Raw genomic sequence first — 10,576 nt, forward strand, 5'->3', positions numbered from 1 at the left:
AATGTCATACACTATATTATTGCAACATTATTATACACAAAAATGTTCAATCCCAGTCAACATCTGATGCCGGAACTGATATGCTTGTCATTTGATTTTCAAGTTAATAGAGCAGATGCATATGGACGAGTATTACTGGCCAGACACAGACAGAGCCTATCTACAACTCTCACTCAACCCTCCAGGCCTCAGGCAAGGCTGAATTATACAATAATCTAATCCATACTGTGCATTTACAACTTCAATTTAATGCTATATCCTGAAACATATGACTTGACAGATTGGTCTGTGTAAATGCTCTCATATGGCACATGAACTTATTTGCAAAAAAAAAAAAAAGTGCACATAAATTGCTTGGTATTTAATAGTTAGAAGTGTACAAGAAAAGCCCATTACACAGTGTGTAGTGGAATTAATGTGCTCAGAATGGATTTTTGTGTTCTTGTCAGCCATGTTGTTTTGTGATACAGCAAGGCAGCACTGGAATTGTTTAAGTAATTGCTAGTCTATCATGCTGTGCATTGAGCATGGCATCTCAAGCCCAGAAAGTATATCAAGTGGGAATAAGAAAACAAAATCATAAATATATACAGTACTGCATATATCACAAAAAAAAGTACATAATGCCCTATTTTACTGTCAATTTCAATCTATCACAGGTGGTGTAACTCAAGCACTGAAATGAGAATGTGGATGTCTGTAATATTTTAGATGCTAAGGAATTGCCATTCCACTGGCAAATTGCTTCCCCCCTCCCAGAAACCCCTCTTTGTCCAGCTAGCTGATTTTTGACTGCACAGCTAAATGCCTGTACACTTTTATTTTAATTATAAAATAAATCATATGCTCCAAAGGCTTAAACACGCCTAAGGCTTAGTCATGTCTGCAGGGCCAAAAAGAAACCCATCCAGTCCTACAGAAAAGCTAATGTGGCATAATGTGACATAAAAAGTCAAAGCACACCACTCATGGGGCCTGGCAGGCAAAGAGGCCAAGGCTGCTGACCTAACCTCCAGATTCTCCAGATCCCTGATCAAGCACCCAACTGATCAAGCACCCAAGGGATGTCTCAGACAAACAAGTTCCAACCACAAAGGCCCCACACCACAACCCACAGCACCCAAAAGATCTGCTGCCAATGTCCTGGTGCAAGACACAACAGCACACACCCAGAGACCCTGTGGAGCCATGTCTTACGATAAGTAGCCAGAGCTGCCCCAGTGGCACAAGGCCAACCCAAAACCCAAGTGGTTTTAATTTTCATATTTTTTATTTCATGGCTGATTGGTGTGTATATTTGGTATTTTTATTGTATCACATTTTAATGCTTATTGTTTAATCTGTACAAATCTGTAGCAGGAGAATATGTGCATTTTAAAATTTCAGATAAGGTGTACAGTGCAAACATAGAAAATAAACAAAATTATCCCACAATACTATGGAAATACTACCAACACTGATTTTCTTTATAACTGAATTTCTTTGTCAGTACTGCATTAGATATAGCTTCACCCTTCAGTAATGGGCATTTCATGAAAATAAATATGTAAAGAAGCAACAGAAAAAAAAAATATTACTTCGTCTCATGTTAAGTTTTAATGGGTATGTTCTTGGATGCAGGACAAACTACTAATTTCGGCCCTCTGGCAAAGGAATGTGCCAGGCTCGGTAAGCTAAACATTTTATTGTACTACTCAACTTTTTTCATTAATACAATGTCTACATCACATGGACTGAAGAGAAAAAGCATGCACAAATGCAAATGATCAGATATGTCATTATGAAAATGAGAATGCCATATTTCAGTCAATGCGAAGGGACACATTTAGTTTTGTTTCATTTTAATGGCATTAATAGATTTTCAGATGGTCAGCTAGCTGGTGAAATTATAAATGACTATTTATTTACACCCTTAGCTAAGATAACAGTCTAAAGCTGCAACAGATTGCACTGGCTTTGCCAAGAGCCTCAGATAAAATGGACAATCAATACACACTCTGTTGTAAAACTATCTCTTTATAGTGCCCCAAAAAAGCCTGAAATAAGTAGTTTATGACAAGTGCTTTATATACAAGTAAGTCTGAAATCTTAATATATATATATATATATATATATATATATATATAACAAGCACCTAACAAAGACTCTGGAAGAGAACAGCAGGGTGGAGAGTGATCAAAATTCCATAGGGCCCTTATTAGTGCAGATAAAATGTAAGGGTGATTCCTGAGGATAAGTGGCAGGGCCAGGGGAGTAAGTGCACTTAACGGGGGGTGGGGGGGGGGAGTTTAGCGGCCAGTGAGCCGTTCCAGAAGCCCATCATCACTCTGCCCTATTTCCCCTAGTCCATCAAACAGGCCTTGTCCCTTAAGCTCCAACCATCACCAAGGGAATTACAGAGAAAAAGAGAGAGAGAGAGAGACAGAGAGAGAGAGAGAGAGAGAGAGAGAGAGATGATTTAACTTGATCTATTTTGAATTTACCAATTAATTTTAAACATTAGCTCTATCCAATTTGGTCTTAGTTATTAGTTATTATTATGTAGAATAGCAATATGTTTTTGCAAAATTTTTAAACCTTTTGATTAAACAACAACAACGTATGTTCAATGTGATTTTAGACTTTCGGCCCCTGCTGTATATGAACACAAGCTTTTCAAATACTGTTTAAGGCTGGTATATATAAAGCAGCAAGTAAACAGTCTTCATGTGATCACCAACAGGGTCATAGGTGCCTGATGGGTGCAGGGAAATAAGGCCTACCTGTCTCATGTGGAGAGAGCTACTCTAGCACCAATTGCTAAAAAAAAACATTAATGCCAGCTACAGTACTGTATGATAAATAAGTAACAGAAGAGAGGGTGCATCACGGCTTGCTGCAAATGGTGCTGTATAGTTGCAGGCCAGTCAGCGTGCCCAAGCTGAACACCGTCCACTATCAAAAGCTCTTAGAATGGGCACATAAACTTCATAACTGGACCATGGAGCAATAGAAGAAGGTGGTCTAATAGATTAAACCATGTTTTTTATACCATTTGGATGGCAGGATGCATTTACCCTAAGATGGCAGCCGAATGCGCTATTGAAACCTTCAAGCCAGCTAAGGCAGTGTAATGCTCTTGGCAATGTTCTGCTAGGAAACATTGGGTCCTAGCATTCATGTGGATCTTACATTAATACGTACCACCCACGTAAAAACTGACCAAGTGCACCTCTTCATGGCAATATCATTTCCGAATGGCAGTTGACCCTTTTAGAGTGATAATGTACCCAGCCCCACTAAATAGAATGTAGGGATGGTTGGCTTGGTTGCTGAATTCTCCAGATCCCATTCTAATTGTCTATCCGTGGGGTGAGCTGGACAACAAAAAAGTCTGATCTATGGAGGTCCACATTGCAACTTACTGGTCTTAAAGAATATCTGTGGCTGACATCACAATACAGTTTGTAAAAAAATTTTGGAAAACACTATACATTCTTCATTTAACAGTTTTGATCTACAGTACTACTAGAGCTTGGTTTACAGCATTTGGGAGCCATGATTACCTTCCCTATTAAAGAAAATTATATTTACAAAGGAAAATTAAACTGTGAAAACACTACAACACTCAAAAGATGCATGGATGCTTTCTGAACAAGAAATGTGACATACATGTGTTGTGCGAGGTATACAGTTGCTTGCATTTGCTAATTCTGCATCGGTCTGTTACGCTTGTGCTCCAATTGGGATCGCGAATTGACGTTATACAACACATACTTGTTTACTGTAATAAAGTGCTGTAATTAAGTACCAAAGTTAAACTGAACCTGGTAGAGGAAAAGACTGATAATGCATTGTAAACTGCATTGTTTTTTCACTGAAAAGTTTCTTATGATCTTTAACAAACTCAATTTTTTCCTTGATCTAATTTGTGCCCAGTGGTTTACTACAAAACACAATCAAATTACAAGTTTGCTATTTTTTTAATTAAAGCAATACCAATATATCATTTATACTAAATAACATATTTACATACCTATCCACAAACACAACTGCAGACTGATTTGTGGGAGAAAAATCTATGAGCTGGAGAAATAAAGTTTTGCTAATCTATACAAAATTTGCATAACATGAAATTTGCGCTGAGAAAATGTAAAATTGACATTTAGTTCTATGAATCACAAAATCACATAATGAAATTTTATTAAGAATATAAATAGAGCCTTAATGTTTATTCTCATATAGCAGTGGAGATGAGATACCAAGGCTTTAACAGTCTCAGAAGATGAGAGTTCAGCACTGTTCTGGCATGTTTAAACAGAATTCTGCATACTGCTCTTCCCCAATGTTCTCACCTCTAATTTGGCTGTGCTTGTTAGCTACAAAATGAGATAAGCCAAGCATTCCAGATGCACCTATAAATAAACATGAAAACGAGGAAACTGGTCCCTTCTGAAAATTGCATGATGGGAGATGAGATGTGTATAGAACTCAGCATTCCAACACCATCTAACCCTAGCTTTATATGTCTTCATCTCTCTATTATTTCCTATGTCACTTCTATGCCTTGTTCATTTTTACAAGGCTTCCAATTTTTTATCCTCTCTGTCCCTCTTTGTCTTCCTTCAAATTCTATATACCCCTCTTACTATGTGCTGCCCTTTTTGAGACCCTGTTTTTTTTCTTATATTTCCCTCATGTTCTCAGTTTCTCTTCATCCCTCTATCTCTCTGTCATTTAAGTTCACACACATAAAAAGAGTGACAGCAATATTGATTTCTTTGCATGAAGATTTAAAGGAGATTAAACAAACCAAGGGTCAGAGCCTTGGTTTTCAAAAAGGGTCGTTTTCATGAAGGGTCATAAACCACTCAAGTCAGCAAGTATAACTCAACCACAGTCAATGTGTTGTATATAATATGATGCGTATCACACAAGGAGGGGTAGGGGAGATAGATATCACTATTATTTTACATTAATTTTTGGTAGATTGCCGGAAGTACAAATACAAAGTAGTAAATTTGCAAAAAACACACTTTTTGTGTTTTATATCTAAAAAAGAAATATTATTATTGACAAGTTGACTTGTTACATAAGCTTTTAATTACTGTATGAAATGTGTTTGGTCATGAAAATAAAAATGATATAAGTTTAGAGAAAAATGTCCTGTGAGCGAAACATGTAATATCAGTAGCAACAAATATTTTCAAACATTTGACTCAAAGTTATTTTTGTCCCTTCCTTCTCTTATTCTTGTATTGATGCACTACTCCCTTCCATGCTTTCATCTTTACCTCCTCTGTCATTATATCCCCAGAGGCTGTTCTCTTTTTCTCCTTGCTTAGTTCTGCTGATCCCAGCAGTGCTGCTAGGGATCATTAGGGCCCAGGTATGTATAGTACTACTGATTAATCAGATCCTTAGATGATCCAAAAGACTAAAAGGCGACAAGTTTAATCATATCCTATTGGTTTGGTGTATCCACAATAAGTGCCATGAGCTGAAAATGCTCACGTGTGTATACAGAGACGCATCTGTAGATGACCACAATGAACCCATGTGGAGCACCAACATTTTCCTGTGACAACATTCTTTATTTTACTCAATCACACATTATTTAAAGGTTCTCATTTATAATGGTATAATGGTAATATATATTATATATTAAATAATTAATTTATTAGTTACATTGAATACAGAAATCAGAACATATTAAACAGTCATTGGTCTGTTTAGTGTTCAATTACCATCTCAATTACAAATTATTATTATTATTATTATTATTAGAGACTGAACTTCAGTAAAAGCTAGTGTTAAGTGAATGCCAACAGTGTCCATGTGTGTCCAAGTCTGACCATTATGTTGTGTGAATGAGAAAACCTGGACCTCTACTTTTCTTATGGACGCTGAAGAACATGAAAAAGGTGGACACTGGAACTTTGACAGGGTATTTCAGGGTCCAAAATGCCACAAACGCAAAGTGTTTCGGCACTACTTCGCCTCGTTTACCGCACGGATTGTGTGCATTAGTATAGTAATCGGGGTCCTGAGTAGTATACCATGAAAGAATAAGGAATAGCTGATAAAGCAGCCTACGTGCAGTGCATGACTGACCAAACAGTGCCTATGCATTAGGGTATCCCGATAGTAAACCACGAAAAGGTAAACCAAGATTCATACATACCAGCTAAACGTGCGGGGTGTTTTCTTCCTTTTTTTCATCAATTTCAGAGACTGCGTTATTGCTTGGTATTCCGTTCCAAGTATGGGACGGAACCCACTTGGAGAGCGCTTTTCAACATCATTCCTCTCAGCTCGTCCTTTTAGCTGGAGCACGAAATTAGGCTTTGTACACAAAATAAATCAAAAATCTCCAGAAGCACACACGTACCAAGGGACACACGCACACACTCACACACCTTCGTAAAGCTAGAAATCGCTATTAAATCCGTGTCACGGAGATGTTGCTCTCTCGTGCTCTGTCCTCCGCAATGAGTCCACGAACTGCGTGCTGCTCTCTCTCTCTCTCTCTCTCTCTCTGCGTGTGTGTGATTACAAAAGTGTGCAAGATGACGAGAAGCGGAGAAGGCAGAGGATAAATGAAGAAGAGAAAATAGCAGTATATGGAAGGTGGGGGGAAGACTCGTACTGTCCTTGCTGTGCAAAAGAACACCACAAAATATGGAAGTAAATAACCTACCTATCAAGTGGACGCTGGAGGAAAGAGAAAAAAAAGTGTGCCAAAATATTCTAATCTGCACAAAGAAAATAAGCTATCGTTTGCACTAAAAAATGTATAATAAAATGAGACAAAACAATACGACACCATTATCAAACTGCAACCAAGCAACTGAGCAGGACTGCCTTTCTTTTATAACTGAGTTTCTTTCCCAGTGCTGCATTAGGTAAAGCTGCACCTCCGGTAATGGGCGTGTCATGAGAATTACACTGTCGGGAAGCAGTACGGAAAATATATATTGCTTAATATCGTCTTGCCGTATTGTAATGGGTGTTGACAGGTTAATGCTCTTTTAAATGTTTCTTTCGCTTGTGCTATTTTTGTTCCCTCAGTCACATTTTGGACTCACGGGTCAGAGAATCATTCTTAACCTAAAACATATCCCCAAGCAGATCATTACTGGATCCGAGAAATTCAGTACAGTAGAGGCTTTTAAGTTGCAATGTCCTAAGAAAAAAAAGAACAACAACAGAGAAAACTCTGAAAGCTGCACTTAATACATGCACTCTTCTCAGAAAGTTCTGGAATTCTTCCTTTTTTGCAAGCCTATACAATGAAGATATTTAGTCGCTAATCAGTGTGACAAAGCATCTCATCATGGGGAAAAAAGTGGAAGCTTTCAATCACCAGACCTTAACTCAAATGAAAATTTCACCTCCTGAACAAGCAGCTGAACCCCACCAAACAGATGGAAGATGAAGATCAAAAATTCTGCTATATCATCTCACATTCATCTTTTGCCAAATGCCTTTATTATATATAAAAAACAAGAAAACTGGTCTTGCCTTTGAGATAATTTCTGTATTTGACTCACTGTGTGAGTTATTCATCTATTTATCCTCAGTAACCGCTTTGTCCCGGTCAGGGTCGGGATGGAAAGAGAGCGGTGTGGTGAAAACATACAGTTAATGGAATGCCAGAGCATTTCAGAGCAGCATGTCCATGCATCCACACACTCTCTCACCTAGGATCAGTTTAAAGTGTTTTGGGAATGTAAGAGGTAATTGGAGAACCCAGAGAAAACCCAGACAGGCACAGTAATCCGAGCTCAGGATCGTGCGGCAACCCTTGGCTGTACTTCTCCTGAATTCATTTTTGTTTCCTCAGTCACCCGTGTTCTATTTTTAGCCTCTGACCAAATAATTACTGAAGAACAAAGTGGGAAAAGTTGCATCGATTTTACAGAAAAAAAAGCAAAACATGGAGGCAGCATATATGTAATTTAAACATACTGTAAAAACAGATACATACGGGGAAAAAACTGGGCTTGACCAGTTTGTTTGTTTATTTGTTTGTTTGCAAAAAAAACTTTTTATCTTTAAGAAAACAACTATATTTTACCAATTTATTCTATTTAATATTTAGGCTAGACGTACCATGGTGTCTGGTTTTTCTGGCCTACAGCATTAGCGGATCAAAGCTCACCTCTGGTCTGTGTGTGCATGTGTGTGTGGAGCTTGAACTTTCTCCCTGTGTTTTGTGGCTTTCCTCTGTCTAGAATGTTACTGCCGAATGAAGAAATCAAAACAAAGAAAAATGCTTATCCAGTGATGACAGGTTCACATTTTTTTATAGTCTGATTTTTGTTGACAAGGTCAACAGAAATAACTAAGTAAATATTCAATAATCGTCCCATGGACAATAGCATGAAGATAGCTTTAGATGAAAATATGTATGATTTTTAAATTTAAATAAGAACCTTATTCCTTTTTTAATTTTTCAATTCTGTGTCAACTGTATCACCTTCTTTAGATTTTCTTTTCTCCATAGTTGATTAGTACACAATTTTAGAGAGTTAGGTGATTTAGTGGAATGGGAATAAATCTTTAAATGCAGTTTTCACCTTTCCACTGTTTTAGGTTTAATTTTTGGACTGCAGTCGTTTCTGACTAAGAAAACCTATTTACCTCTATTGCACTATTGTTTGATCCATAGGGGAGGAAATGTGTTTTTTAGAAAGAAAAAAAAAAAACAAGTATACAGTGATCTCTCTTTATTATCACTAATGGCTCTGTACATGTTCACTCTTGTGAAAGTCCGTTCATGCTCATTGATTTCAACCCTCTAGCTTTCAACATTCTAATACTATTGCATTACTGGTGTGTGTGTGTGTGTGTGTGTGTGTGTGTGTGTGTGTGTGTGTGTGTGTGTGTGTGTGTGTTTGTTGTACCCATGTTTTATATATTTTGTGCAATTTAATTGCATTTTTACTGCTGCACAAGGAAGAACGTAAAGTAAAGCTTTTATAAATTCTACCTACCTAGTTAGTTATACTTATTTAAATTTCATTTAAAATGTGCTTTTAATTTTGTTGTGTAAAGTAACATAAGCTTATTTAAGTTTTAAATTACTTATCTAATTAAATACACAACACCAGTTACAAATGTATGTGTCATGAGCTGTGACACAAATATGCGCATTAGTAAGCACTAATGGTCAAAACAGAGCAGGGACATACTTTATTTTATAAAAAGAACTAGTGGTCATACACACAAAATGTCACTAACAATCCTACCAAGGTCACAATTGATTTGGGGACTACTGCATTTATTAAACAGTTTCTTTAAAAAGGTATCTTAAGTATCTATATGAGTAATTTTTGTTTATTTCTTTTTCAATGTTTGTTTTATTAGTACCATTATATCAATCATAACTTGGAATATGATTTTAGCCAAGGTATTAGTATATAGGAAGCTGTGTGTGCGTGCATGCGTGCGTGTGTGATTTAAATAGATTTTTGTGGAGTTCAATCATGCATAAGAATGACAACATGATGGATGGGCTGGCTGTTTTACATGCAAGTTAAGCTTTTTATGAAGTTAATCAAATGTTGGCTAAGATGGAATTTGTAGTATCTGTTTGTTAACTCAGTATTTACCTTCCTGCATCCTAGCTTTCTATTGTCTTGCAAAGTTAAGCTGAAGCTCATATTATCTCTTGCTACAAGAGTTTTTAATGTGATAATTAAATTCTTACTTTATTATAAGGGTTTGGGCAGACATTTTTTAAATTAATGTATGAATTAATGTATTATTACTGGTGCTTGAGAAAAAAGCATCACTTGTATCATGTTCTTCTTTTTTAAAATTCTTTTAGACAAACTTTGATGTGTAACTAGTCCTGTATCATTTAGCATAGACCCATGAAAAAGGTGTCAAGTTGTGATGCTTATTCGGAAATGGGCTGCTTTGACTTTTTCAAGGGTGGTGGGAAAATTGCCTTCACAAGGAACATAGCCCGCAAGAGGGTGTAAGTTGGACTCTTGGTGTGCAAGAGGTGCCCAAATTTGCTCCACTGACATACGGTACTGTATAACGGTGAAGGTACTCCCCTTTGAAACAGGAAGTATTGACAGTTGCCTTCTCAGGCAACCAATCAGTCTCTCATGATCATTGTGAAGCTGTCAAGCCACACCCTAGCAACCACCTTAGCAACTGATCCCGTAGACTGTCATTATAAAAGGCCCAGAGGCCCGAGTTTTGCCACGGCAAGCACTACTCACATTTTCTTTAAAAGATTGAACTCTCTAGTTATTATTATTATTATTATTATTATTATTATTCGAATCCTTAAAGTTGAAGGATGAATCTCACCTCTAGTTTGTTTTTGTGGAGAATGAATGTTCTCCCTGCGGCTCACCTCTTTCTGGAACACTTATACAACCTCAAATAAAATCATAAAACCAAAACAAAACAAAAAAAGTGTTTTACATTTTTAAATTAGAAACTTGGTCAACAGAAATGACTAAATAAATCCGCATTTATTGTCCCAATTATGTTGGTGTGAGAAAGAAACAGAGATTTACGAGAATGAGAAGATAACAGTGAGCCTTAAATGTTGCTAAAGATGGATTATTTT

At 36.9% G+C, this 10,576-nt stretch overlaps 1 protein-coding gene across 1 annotated transcript in view; it reads right to left on the minus strand.

Annotated features, from left to right (window-relative positions):
• Positions 1-6,448, minus strand: part of cntn3b (contactin 3b) — an 87,742-nt gene extending 81,294 nt beyond the window's left edge. Inside the window, exon 1 of the mRNA XM_053499234.1 lies at positions 6,164-6,448. The gene's annotated coding sequence lies outside the window, so the exon portion shown is untranslated. The remainder of the gene's footprint in view (positions 1-6,163) is intronic.
• Between the last annotated feature and the right edge of the window lie 4,128 nt (positions 6,449-10,576).

The sequence above is a fragment of the Clarias gariepinus genome, chromosome 6 (genome assembly GCF_024256425.1).
Source record: "Clarias gariepinus isolate MV-2021 ecotype Netherlands chromosome 6, CGAR_prim_01v2, whole genome shotgun sequence".
In the NCBI taxonomy this organism is placed as follows: domain Eukaryota; kingdom Metazoa; phylum Chordata; class Actinopteri; order Siluriformes; family Clariidae; genus Clarias; species Clarias gariepinus.